The following is a 19698-nucleotide window of genomic DNA, read 5'->3' on the forward strand; positions in this document are numbered from 1 at the left end:
CTATTAATTTTACCATTATTATTCTAAAATCTTGTTCAGTGATGCTGCTGATATCTGTTTTGAGCAGTTCATTAGCTGTCATTTCTTCTTGGAGTTTCTTTGGTGGAGAGCTCTTTAGTTTCATCATTTTAGTTAGCTTTCCGGCTCTTGTTGGTTTTAAAGACCTGTTATGCTCTCTGTATCTATGAGCGCTGCTATATCCAAGAAGACTCTTTGACTGTCCAGGGCCTATCCTTTCAGAGAGTGTTTTTTGAATGGTAACTCTTGGTCTCTCTTGTTGGGACCTTGGTTATTTTATTTTCCTATTCGTAGTGATATATGGGACTCTCCACCTTATGTGCTCTGGCTTGTTTCTTGAGGTAGCCGTTAGAAGTCTTTCTCAGTGGATTCTGCGTCCTTTTTCTCCCAGTCTCTCAGGTTTTGTAAGGTTTCCAATGGCTTCAGATCTTTTCTGTGTGATGTATGGGCGCGAGTGCAAGTACGGAGCTCCTTACTTCTCCACCATCTTGCCCCCTCCAGTCCTGGGCTAATGTTTAAATGAAAGTCAATTCTTAAGTTGAACATCTTATACATTCTAGAGAGGAGGAGTTTAGTGAAAGCAGCTCTTACTTAAAACTGTGCTTTTCAACTTTATTTGGTGAAACTGACTTAAGAATAATTCTGTTTTTGATGAGAGTGTGTAGTAAGTAGAGTGGAATTATAGTTTTTGTTTTGATTGATTTGTGTCCTAAATTCAGAGCATATAAGAGTTATTTATTCATTCATAATAAATAATTAATGTTTAGCAAATAAGTACTAGGAAAAAATGGGCTGGGGCACCTGAGTGGTTCAGTCAGTTAAACGTCCTACTCCTGATTTCAGCTCAGGTCATGATTTCACATTTCATGGGATCCAGTTCAGCATCAGGCCCCATACTAACAATGTGGAGCTTGCATGGGATTCTTTCTCTTCCTCTCTCTCTGCCCCTCCCCCCCAATAATAAATACACTTAAAAATGGGTTAAAAGATTTAATAAGGTACATGTATGAAATGATTTTGGGGGGGAGGAATTGCAAAATTCTTACAGATGAAGTGTTTCCATATTTCCTTAGCTCTCCAACACAATGGTAGTTTTAATAAGGAACAAACTGTGGGCATCTGCTTTTTTTTTTTTATTTGCGAGCTTCTGGTATATTAAGATAAAATTAAGTAAAAAAAATACTATATACTTGAAGTTTCAGAGGGAAAAAATTAACAAAATTACTTATAGAAGATAGTGGGGATAAATAGTAAGAATGGATATGGTTGTTCAGCCTAAAAATTGAAAATCTGTCATAAAAACTTGCCCAATTTTGGGTTTCAAAGCTAGAGACCAGCTTTTTCAGATGGAAAATACATTTTTTAAATCAGTGACTACTCTGAAAAAAGAGGAAATCTCATGTACAACATGATCCTTTGGTAATGAAAAGTTGAAAACAGATCAGAAATAAATGTATACCCAATAGCATGGAGTTGTTTTATGTTTGTTTATTTTCCAGCATGAATTTGTTTTTATTTTTGTTTTTCCACCCTTTGTGAATTACAGATTAGAGTTTGTGCATACATTAAAGATGTTGATTTGCTGCACTTTACTATTGAATCATATTTTTTGTACTTTGCAACCTGTTTTCAGCCTAATATAACATCAACAATGGTAATGCAAAATCAAAATACTTTAAAGCCTTGAAGAGACAATTCATCAAAATAATGCCCTCCTTTCCTAATCCTGAATATTGTGATTCAGCCATTTTTTTATATATAGAAGGAGGAAGTGGAGAAATGGGTGGGGCTAGGAATTAGAGCAGTAAGTGGAAACCAAAGAAATAAAGAGAGAGAGAGAGAGGAAGGGAAGGAAGGAAGGACAGAAGGAAGGAAGGTAGGAAGGAAGGAAGGAAGGAAGGAAGGAAGGAAGGAAGGAAGGAAGGAAGAAAGAAAGAAAGAAAGAAAGAAAGAAAGAGAGAGAAAGAACAGAAAGGGATAGGGAAGGAGAGGATAATAAAAATATAGGAATATTGGAAGATGAGTTTGGGATTGATTGTACTTGCATCAAGGTCTGTGGGGCGATTTAACAGAACTCCTTACTCTTTGTCCACTGCACTACCTCTAGGTTCTTAAATGAACCATTCTTTCAAAATCAGTGGTGTGCAGATCCTTGCCACTCAAAACGTAACCCTCAGACCAGCATCTCAACTGGGAACTTGTTAGAAAATCACATTCTCAGGTACTCATCCCCACCCCAGGGCCAGAATCAGAATCTGCATTTTTAAGTAGATCCTGCATGATCATATGCTTGATGGAGACTGGGAAGTACAGCAATACATGGCCCTGTGTCTACTGGCAAAAAAATCACTTGTGTCTGTGTAACCAAGGACCACAAACAATGAAACACAGCATGTGGAAAACAGAAGAAAAATCTCCCAAGATGAAAGCATAAATAAAAGAAAATACAAAATTCCCCACTTACACCAAGTGCTTCCCACTAGACAAGGAATCACTAACATCACTTATTAGCTCTAATTTAGGAAAGGCAAACTACACTGGGTCCTCTTGCCTTTTTCTGCTTCTCAAAGTCAAACAAAAGCTTTCTCACACTTAAAATTTTTAACAAATCATTTTAGGTGGTGTGTTTATCCTTCCTAGATCAAGCCTTCAGGTAATAATAGTTTAATGCTTTGATTCTGAACAAATTTAAATGTTTCTTCAGGTTGCATTGCTTCCAACTGTCCATTTCCATATGGATGTGTGTTTTATAAGAATTTTTATGTGTGTGTTTGTTATGTATGTGTTATCTGGCCATGATACACATACTATATGAACGGGGGTGTGTGTATGCGCGCGCGCGCACACACACACACACACACACACTCATACCCCACATTTACATGTGAATGCTTCATCACCTTTATTACATGCTCTGAGACGTCAGCACAGTATCTGGCTTTCCTTTGGAAGAGGGAGAAGGCTTGTCTGCATACAGCAAAAGCACTGGAGACTTGAACAGAGCATCTCAGCAATAATAAAACCAACCTGAGTACCTGTTGGTTGGAAGGGAGGAAGAAAAATGACACTGTTCTTTGGCATATAGATTGCTATAGAGGAGCAAGTTCTTGAAGAAGAAGGGGAAAATGTTTTCAAATCTCAGAGTCATATTTTATCCAGGGCAGTAGTAAATTATTTCTGGCTGATATTTTTAGCAAAGTAGGAGTTAAGTTCTGTTATCATTGTTTTTGTTTGCCAAATGCTTCTCTGATACATGAATTGAAGTACAAACAGTACATGTTTGTATATACAATATAATGCTTACATTATTAACATTTGTTTATAATGTGGTCTTTGGAGGTAGTTGTTGAAGAGAAGAATTGCTCTGAACTTGAAAATCTTAAGGCACTCTGAGAGTACAACCAAAGAAATGTTTCAGCTCCTGAAGAATTATCTTTGCTCTGAAGGAAAAATAAACAGCGTTCTTACAAGGTGGGGAGGGTGTCAGAGAGATTCACCATCACAGTCTCACAGAGGAAAGACTGTTTAGCTGTGGCTTCTCCATTAACTATGAGCAAAGTGAAAGGAATTGTCATGACACTCTGCAAACACGCTGGAGGGAAATCATAAAATAAAATTAAAAATAAAATAATTAAAAACAAAAAAAGAAAGATGCAAACAAATGAGAATAGAATGCCAAATAAAAATTGGAAAAAAATATATAACTACTGGATAAAAACAAGATAGAAATGTAAAGCCCCCCACTAGTACCCAGTAAAAGAAAAGAAAATGAGTTACCTAAAGAAACCATGAGTTCTAGAGATATGAATCCAAGACCGTGAAAAAACAACAACATGCTTCTGAGTTGAGGAAGCAAACTGAGAACTTAAAAAGACCTTCATAAATCTAAGTTAGAACAAATAACTTAGAGTCAAGAAAGATAGAAAGATAGAACTGTAGATGAGATCATTGGCATGAAAGAAAGAAATATAGTAAAACCTTGGGTTGCTAGTAACTTGTTCTGCAAGTGCTGCAAGATAAGCAAACATTTCTAATAAATTTCAAGTTGATAAATGAGCCATGTCTTGCAATACAAGTAGCACGTGACTCCGAACATCACATGATCACAATTAGAGTAATTAGTGAAAAGATGACAGATAAGAAGGAGATAATCGGTAGCCCTGATGTGCAAAAAAACAATAAAAACACTAGGAAAAATATTTGAAACTGTAATTAAAGAAAAAAAGTAGAAAAAAAGAGTACTTATATCTGCAGATTAAATGGGCAAATCAAGTTGACATAAAAGATAAGATAGCAGGTCATATGTTTGTTACCTAGGATCAAGGAAAAAGGAAAAATTCTGCTGCCATGAAGATGGTAAAATCCAGTTACCTAGAAGGGAAAAAACAAAACAAAACAGGACTATCTCAGACTTTTAACAGCAATTTTGAGTGCCAGAAGGCTCTGGAAGTTGTAAGGATACTAAAGTGACAAGGACACCAATAAAGATATACCCAGGCAAGTGGCAGTAAGAGGATTATATATATGATACCTATGCCTTCTTTTTTTAATTTTTTAACTCTTATTTATTATTGAGACAGAGAGAGACAGAGCATGAGTGGGGGAGCGACAGAGAGAGAGGGGAGACACAGAATCCAAAGCAGGCTCCAGGCTCTGCACTGTCAGCACAGAACCCGACACGGGGCTCAAACTCACAAACCCGGAGATCATGACCTGAGCCGAAGTGGGATGCTTAACCGACTGAGCCACCCAGGAGCCCTGATACCTATGCTTTTTTGAAAAAAATGACTCAAATGTGAACTTGCTGAAACTAAAAGTAAATCGAAATTTAACTCAAGAATGAGAATGTGTGATAAAATTTTCACAATGACATTATCTTAACTATAGGACTAAGATTAAATATCTGGTAAAGACAGGACTATAGAACAGAAAGCAAACATAACTTTTCTTATTTTATGAATATTAATATATAATAAAAATGTAAGAGAAGATAGGAGGGGAGATGGGGGAAGCATAAATGAGAAACTCCCATATTTATTAAGCTGATATTCTAATCACATTGTAAAGGCTTGAAATATACATTTTAAAAAACATTTTTTTCCTACATCTGCCTGGTAAGATTTGGAAGTGGTGTCATGAATGTTCAGCACTTGGCTTCAAAATGCCATTCTCCATTAAAATAAATCCAGGTGAAAGGATGGATTTCAGTCTGAGATAGGGAAAGTATAGCTAAACCTGAAACATCCTGTTGTACCAGAAATAAGGAAGAGCTCAAAGAACGATAGTGACATTGCGGAAGGACAGAGGAGCAAGCCTGAAAGGTTCTCACTGGCCGAATTTAAAATAATTTGAGTATTAAAGTATGTAAAAAATAATTGGCCACTTTAATAAAATAAAATCCATAGATTACATATTAATCTAAATGAATAAATAAATTGGCATGATAAGAAAACTCTTTCTTACAATTGAATGCCAACTAATAAATATAGAAGGAATTAAAGAGTTGGAAAGTCATCCCTGGATGCTAACACTAGTGGGTGAGAGTATGGTAAGAAAATGATGGGGCGCCTGGGTGGCTCAATGGGTTAAGCGTCTGAGTTCGGCTCCGGTCATGATCTCATGGTTGGTGGGTTCGAGCCCGGTCATGATCTCATGGTTGGTGGGTTCGAGCCCTGCGTTGGGCTCTGTGCTGACAGCTCAGAGCCTGGAGCCTGTTCCAGATTCTGTGTCTCCCTCTCTCTGTAACCCTCCCCTGCTCATGCTGTCTCTCTCTCTCTCTCTCTCTCTCTCTCTCTCTCTCTCAGAAATAAATAAAACATTAAAAAAAGAAAATGGATCAAAATTAACTTTATCAATATCAGGGCGTTCTGACACCATGTGCCTCCAGATATGTGTGAAGAACACAACATTACTTCTTTAGAATTTCTGCTAAAAAATCCACAACTCAAATCTAGTCATGAGGAAGTACTAGGTAAATCCAAACTGAGAGACAGTCTAAATATAATTTACTTGTATCCTTAAAAAAGTTCACAATCAATAAAGACAAAGAAAAATTGAGGAAATGTTCCAGGTTAAAGGCGAACATAGAAAAATGATGTAATATGTGACTATGGATTGAATCCTGAAATGGAGAAATAATATCTATAAAGGACATTAAATGGGATAGTTTATAAATTGGAATATGGACTCTGGATTAGATTATTAATATTGTATCAATATTAAGTTTCATAATTTCGGGAATTACACTGAAGCTGTGTAAGAAAATATTCTTACTCTTAAATGTAAACACTGTGTTGGGGCACTTGGGTGGCTTAGTCAGTTAAGCATCCGACTTCGGCTCAGGTCATGATCTCATGGTTCGTGGGTTTGAGCCCTGCATTGGGCATTGTGCTGACAGCTCAGAGCCCGGAGCCTACTTCAATTCTGTGTGTGTGTCTCTCTCTGCCCTCCCCGCCCCCATCAGTCTCTCTCTATCTCTCTGTATGTCTCAAGAATAAGTAAATAGTAAGAAAGGAAGGAAGGAAGGAAGGAAGGAAGGAAGGAAGGAAGGAAGGAAGGAAGGAAGGAGGGAAGAAAGAAAGAAAGAAAGAAAGAAAGAAAGAAAGAAAGAAAGAAAGAAAGAAAGAAGAAAATAAACACTGTGTACTGATAAAGGTATACATTGTTTCCAACTTACCCTTAGTGATTCAGAAAAATATATATGCATATATGTAGATTAATAGAAATTCATAAATCTAGGAAAAAGGCATCTGAGTTTTGTTTGTGGTATTCTTATAAACTTTCTATTATAAGTTTGAAATTATGCCAAAATACAAAGTTACAAAAATGTAATGATGACTCATACCTTTATTATAGCCCTTCCATCTTTACACAATTATTTCTGTTACTGTATCCATCCAAATGAAAACAGGCATCTCCAAAGTTTTTCACTGAAAAACATATCCTAATACATGTATGTTTCATTCCCATATTTGTAAACTAGACACACACTACTCCTCCTCCTAACATTTTACTGGAGAACACAGATCCCAGTCCTTGGTCATCTTTTCTAACTACACTCTCTTTTCTGGTGGTCTAATCTGTTCCTATATCTTAAAATTTCATCTACTTGCCAATAACAAATGAAATTTGAAGAGTAGAAACACTCTAGCATTCCACAACAAATTCCAGTGATACCTCTCCCTGTGATTGAAATAGACATTCTCTCATAGGAAGATAGTACTAAAATAGACGATGATAGATTCTTCGTGAAGAAAAAAAAATCATAGTTGAAGCTCATTGCAAGACCAAAGTACTATCCAATGTAGTATCCAGGAAGAAAACATAAAGAATATATTGACTGAAATGTTTAAGATAAAGAAAATGATTCTTCTGAATAAACTAAAACTGCCAGTAATTATCTTACCAGTTCAATAACTGCTAGTGAAAGGCTGGCTATGGTAGTGGGGTTGTTTGTTTGTTTGTTTGTTTGTTTCAAGAAAGTGGGAAAAATTCACTGGCATCTCTTAATCTCAGATAGTGTACATTCAACAAGGGAATTGATATTAATAGACCCAATGAAGTGTTAATTAAAATGATGAAGATACTGAAGAGACCAATTTATGATGAAGGAGGGGGATCTATTCAAGTCAGACTTTTATGGTTTAGTGGTCATATAATGATGATGAAAAATACAGTATTCAGGTTTGAATCAGATAACTCACACAAAAGCAATGATTAAAAGACATTCAAAGAAGCAATTCCTGACACTTGATACAAGAAATGTCAATTCACATGTGATTATTTCCTGGCAGCTTCTTCCACACAGAAGAGATTACGGTCCTTGGTGTGATTCATCCATTCATTCACATCAGTAAACATTTATTAGGTACTCATCTTGCTAAGCATCGTTCTTGACTTCCAGTAAGATATCATTGCACTTTTTTCTTAGTCACCTGATAAATTGTACAGACAAGTCTAAGGGCTTAAGGATGGAAAAGAGAGATTTTATGATGGGAAAAAAAGCACATTTATTATTATGCTTGTTTGCTTGTGCCTAAAGGTTAACATATTTATTAACTGTGCCAAATATTGGAGTAAAAGAAGACAATGTTTTCTTTTTCAAGACCAAATTTGTGGATATACATGCGTATGTATGTGTGCAAATATACCTGTATGTGGAGAGAGAAAGAGAGAGAATCTGGATGGATGCAGAGTGAATTGTTGATACTGGTTAATCCTTAATAATAGTACTAGAGACTATTAAGAGGGTAGGAATCTTAAATTTTACATTATATACTTCTTTATAGTATGTGAGTTTTTATATAAAGAAGAATATTGCTTCTGCATTGAAAAATAAAGTAATGTAAGGAAAAAGTGCGGCCTCCTTATATTTGGTTGCTTTAAAGTTTGAGGTCCAACGGCATAGGATTGATGGACAATTTGTTTTCATTATTTTCTGAACCACGCTTGTGTATATAAGAACTTGTCAAAGATTACAGACCAAGGAAGTGTCTCATCTATTCATTTCCAATAGTCTTGTCTCGTAAACGTGGATTCATTCCTTCCTTGTGAAAAATGACAGTGCAGGAAAGCCAGTTTACCCTTCTAGGAGAAATCTTGTTTTCCATAAATTTGGAAAGCTTGATCCTTGGTGTGTTTTGTGAGCTTAATAAGCTTAATATTTAAAAATTACTAAGCATAATGTGGTTTAGAATATTATATCTGATGACTTTTCCCCTAAGAAAATTTTAACAGCCCTTCTATTATACACTAAAAAGTGAAATGTCTCCTCACTGCCTATGTTTATATATTGGGAGTCTTTAAAAAGCCATTATTATTATTATTATTATTATTATTATTACCAATACAATTGTCTCATTAATAACTGGCTATTTTAATTTCTTTATGATGCAACAAATATCTTCCCAAACCTCACAGATAAATAAATATTAAGCAAATTTCAAGCATATGGGAGATAATTTTCTCAGAGAATAGTCAAATTTCATATCCCAAAGAACCTCTAAGATAATCTCCCTAAATCCTCTCATTTTATATAGGAGAAAACCAAGCCTCAGTGGAGTCACGTGTTTTGTCCAAGATCATACTAGTTGCTGACAGAACCAAGATTGTAATCCTAATTAATCATGGCTGATATATCCTGTCTGCCCCTGGGAATGTTTGCTTCCCATGCTATGGCCATCTTTCCCTCTAAGGGAAAGCCTGAGAAGGAATTTTGCCATGTAAGGAAGGAGTTCCTCAATTCTGGAAAGAATTCAGGAGTGAAGCAAGAGAGTGGATTAAGATTTGATTCAGTTTGGTGTTTATTAATATTGACTCACTGATGGTTAATACATTGAAAAATAAAGTCTGTGCTTATTTTTATTTATTTATTTTTTAATGTTTTATTTATTTCTGAGAGAAAGACAGCATGAGAAGGGGAGGGTCAGAGAGGAAGGGAGATACAGAATCTGAAACAGGCTCTAGACTCTGAGCTAGCTGTCAGCACAGAGCCCGACACGGGGCTCGAACCCACAAACTGTGAGATCATGACCTGAGCTGAAGTCAGACGCTTAACCGACTGAGTCATCCAGGTGCCCCGTGCTTATTTTTAAATAATAAAAATATCTAAGAGCATCTTAGATCTATACCAACATATTTAGATTTTATGGAAAATATTTATGTGAATACATTATACAGGAGACTAAACACAGTATACCTGTTATCTGTGACTCTTTTATAATGAAGTGTCATTTTTTCATTTTTATATATTATTTTCTACCAAACTATGAAATTAAATTAATTAATATAATACAAATGGTTCAACTGATCTGGCCTTTGTATATCTGCTGAATACGTTGTCTGGGTTATGTAAGAATTCTTGACTTTTCTTGTTTTGCCTCACTTAAGGGGCCAGTTACTCTAAAACTTATGACCTCATTCTTGATACTCTCATCTCCTGAAGGTCAGGTTTAATGCCAACTGCTAGGGTTGTGTATATCCATGTTTGCCTATAACATTTCTCAGTTTTTATTTATCTACTATCCCATCATAATTAATAACTGTCTCCTTTTACTCTAAAAGAGTCAAGATTTGGATATTAAATTATATGGTTAACCTACCTTTGGTGGACGTAAAATATGCTAGGGAAGGAGCTTTCCTACCCCAGCTTTAAGGCAAATTTCAGCATTTTCACCTGTTTGAGCTATGTCTGCCCCTTCCTGTTTTCAGGGTCTTAAGAGTTGTACTCTCTGCCTTCCTAGAGTCATTGAACCTGATTTTTCTTTCAAACACCATTCTACTCAAAACTCAATATTTGACTTGATTGAACTAGAGTATCTGCCAAGTCAACTTTCATCTTGGTTTACACTGTCTGTCCTAGTACAGAGTGTGAATAAATCTTCGAGGCTTACACACAATTAGATTATCAAGAGGAATTTGATGAAGGATTTGTGCTTTGCAGGGTAGCTAAATGTGGTGTTCCATAGGAACACCACAAATTGTTTGTGTGTTGAATCTCAAATTGGAACATGCTTATGCCTGGGAAACCTACAGTCTTGCCTAAGGAATCTCGTATGATATTGCCAAATTATATTCCAAACAACTTCTTTAAGTCTAATAAGGTGTCCAAAATTTATGGTTGCCTCAAAGGGCCAGACAATTTAGTGTAGAGAATATGGGTCTTATAGTCAAATGGACATGAGTTCAAATATTGCTATCATTCTTTCAGGTATTATGCTTCTATTTCTTCAACTATAAATGGAGAGAATTTACTTAAATAATGAGAACTTACTACATGGTCATGCAGTTCTAATACTGGACATGTTTTTCTATAATGATTTTAATATTTTCGAAATTATTTTGGCTTTCTCACATCTTCCTACTTGAGGGAAAATACAAATATCTTTTGGTGTCTCTCTTTGGTGTCTCCCTGCTCCTACTGCCTAGTTTTAGACCATCACAATGTCTTACTTGAATAAAGAAACAACCTTTTAAGCAGTCCTTCAGACTACCTGTTCCTAAATTCTTTCTCCATTTAGCATTCTGAAAACAAAGTATCCCCTGTTTAAAATTTTTCAGAAGCTATCTATTGCCTTCAGGATAAAAATCAAATTTTTGAGCTTGGCTTTTGCCTATATTTCCTTCTGCATATTTCATCTATTAGTCTATGTTTTTCATTCTGCATTCCAGCTCTACAGAAATACTTAAAGTGACCCAAGTGTGCCCCATCTCCTGCCTGGAATGTTAATCCTCTCCCTCTCCTGCATTCAGAATGTGCTTTGGTTTCAACCCCTCAAAAAAGCCATCTTTGCTCACTTCCCATCTTGATTCCATGCTGCTTTGATATACTGTCCTATAATGTTATGCTGATCTCCCCAGTAGTCTGTAAACTTCTCTCACCTCCAGAGGGTAAGCTTCCTGACATAGGATTTTGTCTTCTTCTTTATATCCAAATACAGCACATTATATGGACTCAGTAAATAATGGCCTTCACTACATTGAAAGAAGAGAAGAAAGGAAGAGGGGAAGAAAGAAGAAATTTTACCTTATTTTCCTGGAGAAATTTGTATTCTAGATAAAGAAATATTATTCCATAAAATCACAAAGGAATAATCATAAAAACTTCATTACCTAGCACAGAGCCTTGTCCACAGAAGACAATCATCAAATATTTGTAGCTTTGATTCACTGACTAAATAAATGCCACCTATATACTTCGGTTAATATGCAATCCGCACTGTAGGAAAAAGGCACTTTAAAAAAATGATTTTAAATGATGTTGTTTGCTTTCAAGCTGTAATATTGTTCAGGCAAGAAATTTTTTGTACCTTGGTGTTTTGGGAGGACAGCTTCAGTGGTGTTTGGGAAAAGTCATTTTCTTCCAAACAAAGAATGACCCTCTCTTTGCCTGTCATCACACAGCCACCTCTCTGATGTGGCTGGACCCAAAGTATGCTAAGCCACAGTGTGTCTAAGCCACAGGACCCAGAGAGGCTGACTCACTAGAACAGGTAATTAGGAAGCAGTAGGACAGGAGACAGGAGAGGAAATCTAATTTACAGCTCGCTGGAGAGCTCTGAATCAGTGTGGAAGAGAACTGAGATGGAAGATTAAATTATCTGTGAGCTCACTTCTCTAAAATTATTTAGTCTGTCCCCCCCCCCTTTTTTTTTTTTTCATTTAGAAAACATATGCTGTGAATGCAAGGATTTAGCTTCTGCTTCTGAGGAGTTGGCAGCTGAGAGCAGTTTCTTAAAACCACCTGGAAAGGATAGAATTGGCTTTAGGATATCTGCTTTTCCAATAAGGGTAACTACGATAGAGTTCAGGAAATGAAGGAGATGTGAGGAAGCTCTTAGGAACTTCTGGCAGCTCAAGGGCATAATTCAGGCCCTTGTGTTCACAAACCTCAAGGGCTTAGAGGCACCTTGTGCTGATACAGCTTCCTAGAGCCCACTGGGGGATCCTTCCTTGTATCCTGTGATGCCTAGCTGCTGAGCCACAGGGAACTTGCAGAGTTAAGTCAATTGCAGAAGTAGATTAGTCTTTACCTTTAGCTAACAGATTTATGTTAGCTGTTTGTTGACTGAAGTGTAGTAATCCAGGCAACAAATATAATTAATTCATTCAAGAAATACTGGTCAATATGTATTCTATAGCAGACACTGTTCTGAATACTGGGGATGACGTGGTTTTAAAAGCCTAATTATTATGTTTCTGATCTTATTTATAACTTCCAACATATTTCTGATCTTAGAAAGCTAATTCTAGAGGAGATACAGTAAGCATATTTAAATGGACAAATCAATACATAAATAAACCAGTGATAATCAGATACTGGTAAGTGCTATGAAGAAAAATTAAATTATGAAAATGGGGTAGAGAGTGTGTGGATGTAAGGTGGGGAAGAGGGTAATTAGCTAGAGCAGTCAGGAAAGCTTTTTCCTGGGAAGGTAGCATTTGAGATGAGTCTTGAGTTCTGATAAACTGGTAGTTGTGCGAAGTTATGAGTAGAAAACATTCTAGACAGATGGAACAGCAGGTTAGGAAAGCAGTAGGAAAGATAAACAGGAGTGAAATTATGTGATACTTAGGAAGTCATCATTAGGCATTTGAATTCACACCGTGGGCAATGGAAAACCATTGCAGGGATGAAGCAAGGGGATGATTGGAAACTATCAGATGGCATGAAATGGGATAACAGGAAACCACTGGAAGGTGTGAAGAAGAGGAATTATGGGAAACCATCGGATGGTATAACGGGGAATAATTGCCCTGGCTGCTGTGAGGAGAATGGATTTTGAGAGGAGAAGGGCAACAAAACGAGCATGTGCTTGACTTGAAGCGAGTTGATGCTAGAGATTTTTTATGTGCGTGGGTCCCTGGGACTGTTAAAAACATCCATGTATGATATCTCCTCCCAAGCATAGAACATTATAATCTAGTAGCTGTTCTTGCAGTCACTTCCCTGCACTGCTATCATGAAAGACAGTTCTGGGATTCCTTAGTAAAAGCCTCCCTCTAGTGTTACCATAAACCTGAAACTGAGAGATCAAGAGTGTGAATTCCGACTGTCTTGCCTGTGTTAATATAGTCTGCCCTGAGTTTCACCTCTGCTGTAAGTACTTCTTCCATCATGGCAATTCAATTCCACACATCCAGGCTTCATAACACAGTAACTGATCCCCACTAAGCAATGCTAGGATTCTAAAGTACAGAGAATGCCCAGAGTAGGGCAACCTGGAGTATGTCCAAGGGTCCTAAATATAGAGGGACGAATTTTTTTGAATGGTTTTATGTCACCGTGTTATTTTACATTGTGTCAAATTCACATATTGACAGTACATGCTTCCCTTCCAATGAGTAGAAACAAACCATGTCATGAATTACAAAGTCAGTTCGATTACCAATTTCCTGCTGCTGGCACTGGTCACCCAAATTGCTAGTTCCCTCTTTGCTCAACCTATTTTGAGAGACTCTGGGTCTTACATTTAATACATATAATCTATTGTCTGTGGCTCAGCCCACTTCTGTTCCAAACAACCTGCTTGTATGTGACTTCTCTTTACACCTTCCTTCCTGAGTCCAGTCAGCAGCCCTGAATCACCCTGACTCATTGCATAAGTCTCTGTGTCTCCCCTCGCAGCCTCCCTCTGTTTCAGGGATTACTCAGATTTCCTTCCTGTTCCTTCTAACAGACAAAAGGCAGAATGTTCAAATTAAAAGTAAAGTTTAAGAAGTAAAAGAAAAATAGGGAATACTTTTAGTAAACCCAAGTAATATGTATCAGCATCAGACTCTAATCACATTTGACAGATTAGCATTTATATAAATTTAGATGTTAATATCTTTGGGATTTACATTTGCACAGAGCTCTGTTAGACCATTTAATTGAGAATGGAAGAAGAGGATCCTGCCATTGTGTCAAAAAGGACAAAGTATGGCTTACCAGACTACTTTCCCAACTTTTATGTTTTGAATCAGTTGCTTACTTATCATGGTTGGAAAATTGATACGGTACCTATTAATTACTCAATATTTTGGAAAATATGTTTCAAAAAACAAATTGTCATTTTAAAAAAATCCTTTCCTAATTTTTTAGTCACAATTACACTATTTTCTTCTAAAGACCAGGGCAAGAGTAGGTACAATATCATTTTAAAAGTAGATGGGAAATATCAAAACCAAAGTGCATTTCTGAACTGAAGAATGCATCTCAATTTGAAAATGGATTTTGAATGGACTGAGCATTTGCTAATTGTGTCTTTAAGTTGTAGCATGTAATGCAGATTTGCTTTTAGTATTTTAAGTAGTCAGATCAAATAGAAAGATTAATATTAACCAGAGCAATTTCAATCTGGGCCATTTCATATTTTTTAATGTTTTTTAAAAATTTATTTCTGAGAGAGAGAGAGAGAGAGAAAGCAGGGGAGGGTCAGAGAGAGACGGAGACACAGAATCCAAAACGGGCTCCAGGCTCTGAGCTGGCTGTCAGCACAGAGCCTGACATGGGGCTCAAACCCACGAACCGTGAGATCATGACCCGAGCCGAAGTCGGATGCTTAACCGACTGAGCCACCCAGGTGCCCCAGGGCCATTTCATATTTTGACTTATCTGACCCTAAGACAGATGTTGTTGAGAGTGGGCAACTCAAGGGAGAGAATGTAAATAAACTTTGGGCACATGCTTGTGGTATAAGAATGGATAAAATGATAGTTACAGAAAAGTGGCCTTACTTGCTAACTAAGCCCTTTGATGTAATTTGACAATTATGCACTTTTCTCAAAAAGTTATTGCTTGTCAGGGCACCTGGGTGGCTCAGTCAGTAAGTGTCTGACTTCCGCTCAGGTCATGATCTTATGGTTCATGGATTGGAGCCCTGCCAAAGTCAGAGTCCTTGCAGACAGCCTGCTTCAGATTCCGAGTCGCTCTCTCTCTGCCCCTCTCCTTATTCATGCTCTGTGTGTCTCTCTCTCAAAAATAAATAAACATTAAATTTTTTTTAAATTATTGCTTGTCAGTTACTATATTCCTTAAGGGAAGGATGAGGTAAGTTTATAAATGTTCCATTAATATTTGTTAAATAAGTGCATGAATGATGAATGAATTCATTTTAGAAAGGAAGGTTTTTTAAATTATTATAATAAGAATATCACTCCATAGTTGAAGAAAAATAATTTCTTTATATATGAAAAGGAAATGTTACATGAAAGACACCAAATAAAAATTATTATGCTGCTTCTCTTTTATTAAACAAAATATATAAGCAGTAATAATACGAATAAATTTGTATGTAGGGTAAAAAAAATATTGACAAGTTGGAAATTGGATCTGTGGTAATAGTAATATGTTTCTAGTTCAATATCACTGATACTGGGTAGAAATATTAAAGACTAACACCTGTTACAGCACCAGCCCGTATATCCTCTATAAGGACTAAGGCATGTTAACTTCCCTTGAAAACTGGCAACTCCTGAAAAATAAAAATATTATTTAAAAAATCAACAAAGGATACGATTATTTTCTAAGTATAGAAAGAAATTGGGCACTGTAGAGAAACTTTCAGTATTAAGGATTTTAAGGTGGTATAAAATGTATTCTCTGAGAACAGATGGTTCTCACATTGTAATTGTGTTACTGTTCCCTGGCAACTCATGTGGGTATTATCCAAGGATACACAGGAAAAAGGTACACCATTTCCCTTTGGGTACACTAGAGTAGTAGAAACAGCATTGAATTGGGAGTTGGGAAACCTGGTAACTATTCTTAGCTGTGGCGTTAATTAACTATGTGAATGACCTTGTACAAATCATATTTTCTCTGGGTATCAGTTTCCTCATCTATAAAATGAGGGCATTGGACTAAATTATGTTTAAGATCTGGTATGCTTTCTATGGTTCTTCTTTCTCCTTTGTGTGTGTGTGTGTGTGTGTGTGTGTGTGTGTGTGTGTGTCTTTTTCCAAATGCTCAACTACTACATTATTTAAGGTATATTTCCTGGTCTTTTTTTTTTTTTTTTCTCTCCTCTCTTTCTTCAATATATGGGATAGGAGGACACTGACTAAGTCTGATGGGTGGGAGGCAGAAGAAAATCAGCTACAGGAAAGGTTTATATCCCCCTCTACAAGAAAACTTAAATATAGCTACTACAGCTTTGAAAGGAATGGTTTATGTCCAAACAGCATTTTCCAGACAAGCTCTGTACTTTTTTGCCAACAGAATTAACTTTAAACTGAACGCAGTAGACAGTTAAACAAGAGTCGGCACTGGAAACAGCTGTGAGTAGACAAGACCAGTTACTTATAAGGTACTGTATTTTACTCATTGAAATCTCCTTCAGGGTTTATTTGTTTCGAGCACAAGTATTGTGCGGTCATTCGACCTTTTCCCCCCACCTCGCCTCTGCTCTGAGAGAAAACACACTTCTTTAGAATACCTTAGTTTCTTGGCTGTATTGTTCTGTGGCTGTTGATATTTGAGGCTTTTGTTTTGTTTTGCTTTCCAGAACCTAATCATTGTTATTTTAGTTTGAAGCTTAGTTTAACTTTGTCCTTTGTTGCATCTTGTTACGGGTGGTTTTATGTTTTGTTATTCATGTCAGATTTTTAAAAAGATAGGCTTTAATATTACAGAATGTGGAATGTACGAATGCTCTTGATTGAAGGGGAGGGACAGGTTAATCCTTCTTTGACTTGAAGTACAGAACCCGTGTAGAGCCAGGACAGAGCCGCTCCAGGCACTTGAACTGACTTGGTCAAGGCTCACTGACCTCATCACAGCTTGGTGAATCTGACCTGGGAAACATACAATTTGGAATTAGAGTTTTACCTTTAATCTACTTCTCTATTTGGGGTACCTGGGTGGCTCAGTCAGTTGAGCTTCCAGCTTCGGCTCTGGTCATGATCTTGCGGTTTGTGGGTTCAAGGCCTGCGACAGACTCTGTGCTGACAGCTCAGAGCCTGGAGCCTGTTTCAGATTCTGTGTCTCCCTCTCTCTCTGCACCTCTCCGCCTCATGCTCTGTCCCTCTCTCTCTCAAAAATAAACTTTTAAAAAAGTTAATCTACTTTTATATTTAATTGTTCATTTTAACCCTTCCTTACCTTCATTTCCATTTATTTTTTAAAATTCTAGCAGCCTTTTTTTTTTAAATAAGGTTTATCTTCTTTACATTCATCCACCTTAAAGTGACAATATTTCCAAGATCTCAAATCACTGAGCTATTGAGGCTCTCAGAGCAGAAGGAGAAGAACCTAAAGTGGCAGTGGAGTGGACAGAAAGGAACCACTGTCATCTAAAGTGTCACTCTTTCTCCAGAGACCTGCCTAGTTAATATATGATATTTGCTGTTGGTCAGTAAACGAGTCATGAGACAATTAAGGGGTTCTACATTTGTCGACTTTCCAAAAAGTGAAGCTTACAAATTTGCCACTGAAAACTGCAGAAGTTTTAGAAAGAATTTAGCCGTTTGTAGATAGTTAACTTTCTGAGATCCAGCATATATTTTGATATCTCTCTGGAGGGAACTAAATTCAATTTAACATTTTCTGAATTGCCTAGCCTTCTCATCATGGATACACATAGTAGAATTTTTCTATAATGTAATGATATGTTAGGGGCCTATTTGGTGGTATGCACAGCTTTTACTCCTTTTGTTGAAAGGTCACACAATCACTATGCTTTTCTTTAACTGTATTATTTTTATAGGACTTTTTTTTTCCTCCTGTGTCCAGCACCCATATGGAAGTGTGACTATGGGTGTGGACAGTTTGCATTCTTCTCACAACTCCCTGCAACCTCATCCATGTCTTTATAATTACTATTTCTTTTATGCTGTGCACAAGAAATCCGGAAAAGAAAAGTTTATAAAAAATCATGGAAGGAATGAGAAGCAATAACTTTATTTGAGGGCCCAGGAGATTCTCTTATGAGGAAAGTGCACAGGCCAAAGCACATAGACATGGTGACATCTATTTTAGGTGCTCAGGAGACTTCTGGTTTGTGTCCAAGTCCTTAGTTGTGTTCCATGGTAGGAGTTGCCATGGAAGAGAGGCTCTGGGCTAAGTAAGGCATTACTGCATCAGATACAGAAAGTGTTGCTTTTTCTCCTTTCTATAAAGTTACTGGAGCTGTGTGTCAAGGAATCAGTGACTAACCAAATCTCATGGGGCAGACTTAATATTTATCAAGTACTAAGTATTTTATTTTAGTTCCATTTACACATTTGCTATTCACATGCATGCGTGGCTGGGAAATAGCATCATAATGCTTTGTAGGAAAGAGTTAGGGAAAAGGAAAACTATTTCTCATCTAGTCTCTGCCATTCTTTCTGTGTCATTACGCTTTAAGGAAAAATATGTCTTTTTCAACTGTGTCAATAATGTCTTGATTTCTTTAACTGTATCCTCACTTAGCTGCAACTTCTTTTAAGTTGAAAATACAATAAAGTGTTGCATTTAGTAGCAGAATATACAATTTCCTGTCTTTCAATATTTTTTTGTGTTGTGCCTTTCAATGCAAAATGAATCACTGGTTTCTCAGTGATCCTGATAATTAATCCCACTCTACCCGTGACAAAAATTAAAACTGGGTATACTAGAGAGATACATGAAGATATAAACTGAGTCCAGACCGATTCTAAATTCCAAATTTAATTAGTCAATTGCTAATGGCTTAACTATACAGCTTATTTAGAATTATGTGTGAGGCCTTTTGTGTTAGAGGCCTTTTTTGCTTAAGCTCTTTTTTTCTTTTTTTTTTAATGAATATGTATATTTTTTAATATTTACTTATGTTTGAGGGAGAGCATGAGCAGGGGAGAGGCAGAAAGAGAGGGAGACAGAGGATCCAAAGCAGGCTCCACACTGACAACAGTAAGCCCGATGCCAGGCTTGAACCCATGAATGTGAGATCATGACCTGATCCAAAGCCAGGCACTCAACTGACTGAGCTGCCCAGGGACTCCTTTGCTTAAGCTCTTCTTAAAATACAAGTTTCATATAGTCAGTGTAGAAATTGTTACTGGGTGTTAAAGTATCTAGTGCTGTATAGACAAACTCTTTCTGTTTGAAACAATGAATTAAGGGACTGCCTTTTGTTTAGTGTGAATTTAGGGTCCACGTAAATTTAGAAACACTGCCTAAAAGCTAGAGTTTTTGTTTTTGTTTATTTTACTCCTTCATTCCTTCAGTTAAATGGCATG

At 36.7% G+C, this 19698-nt stretch overlaps 1 protein-coding gene across 3 annotated transcripts in view; it reads left to right on the forward strand.

Moving 5' to 3' along the window:
* ARHGAP24 (Rho GTPase activating protein 24) overlaps nt 1–19698 on the forward strand; it is a 500372-nt gene that overhangs the window by 273522 nt on the left and 207152 nt on the right. Inside the window, exon 1 of one of the 3 annotated variants that reach the window (XM_039250571.1) lies at nt 16598–16805. The exons of 1 other annotated variant lie outside the window; for it this stretch is intronic. The gene's annotated coding sequence lies outside the window, so the exon portion shown is untranslated. Of the gene's footprint in view, nt 1–16597; nt 16806–19698 lie in introns of those variants that run through there. One more of the 3 variants, XM_039250572.1, reaches the window with a different exon arrangement.

This window comes from Hyaena hyaena, unplaced genomic scaffold (genome assembly GCF_003009895.1).
Source record: "Hyaena hyaena isolate Hyena2069 unplaced genomic scaffold, ASM300989v1 scaffold_373, whole genome shotgun sequence".
NCBI classification, from domain to species: Eukaryota; Metazoa; Chordata; class Mammalia; order Carnivora; family Hyaenidae; genus Hyaena; species Hyaena hyaena.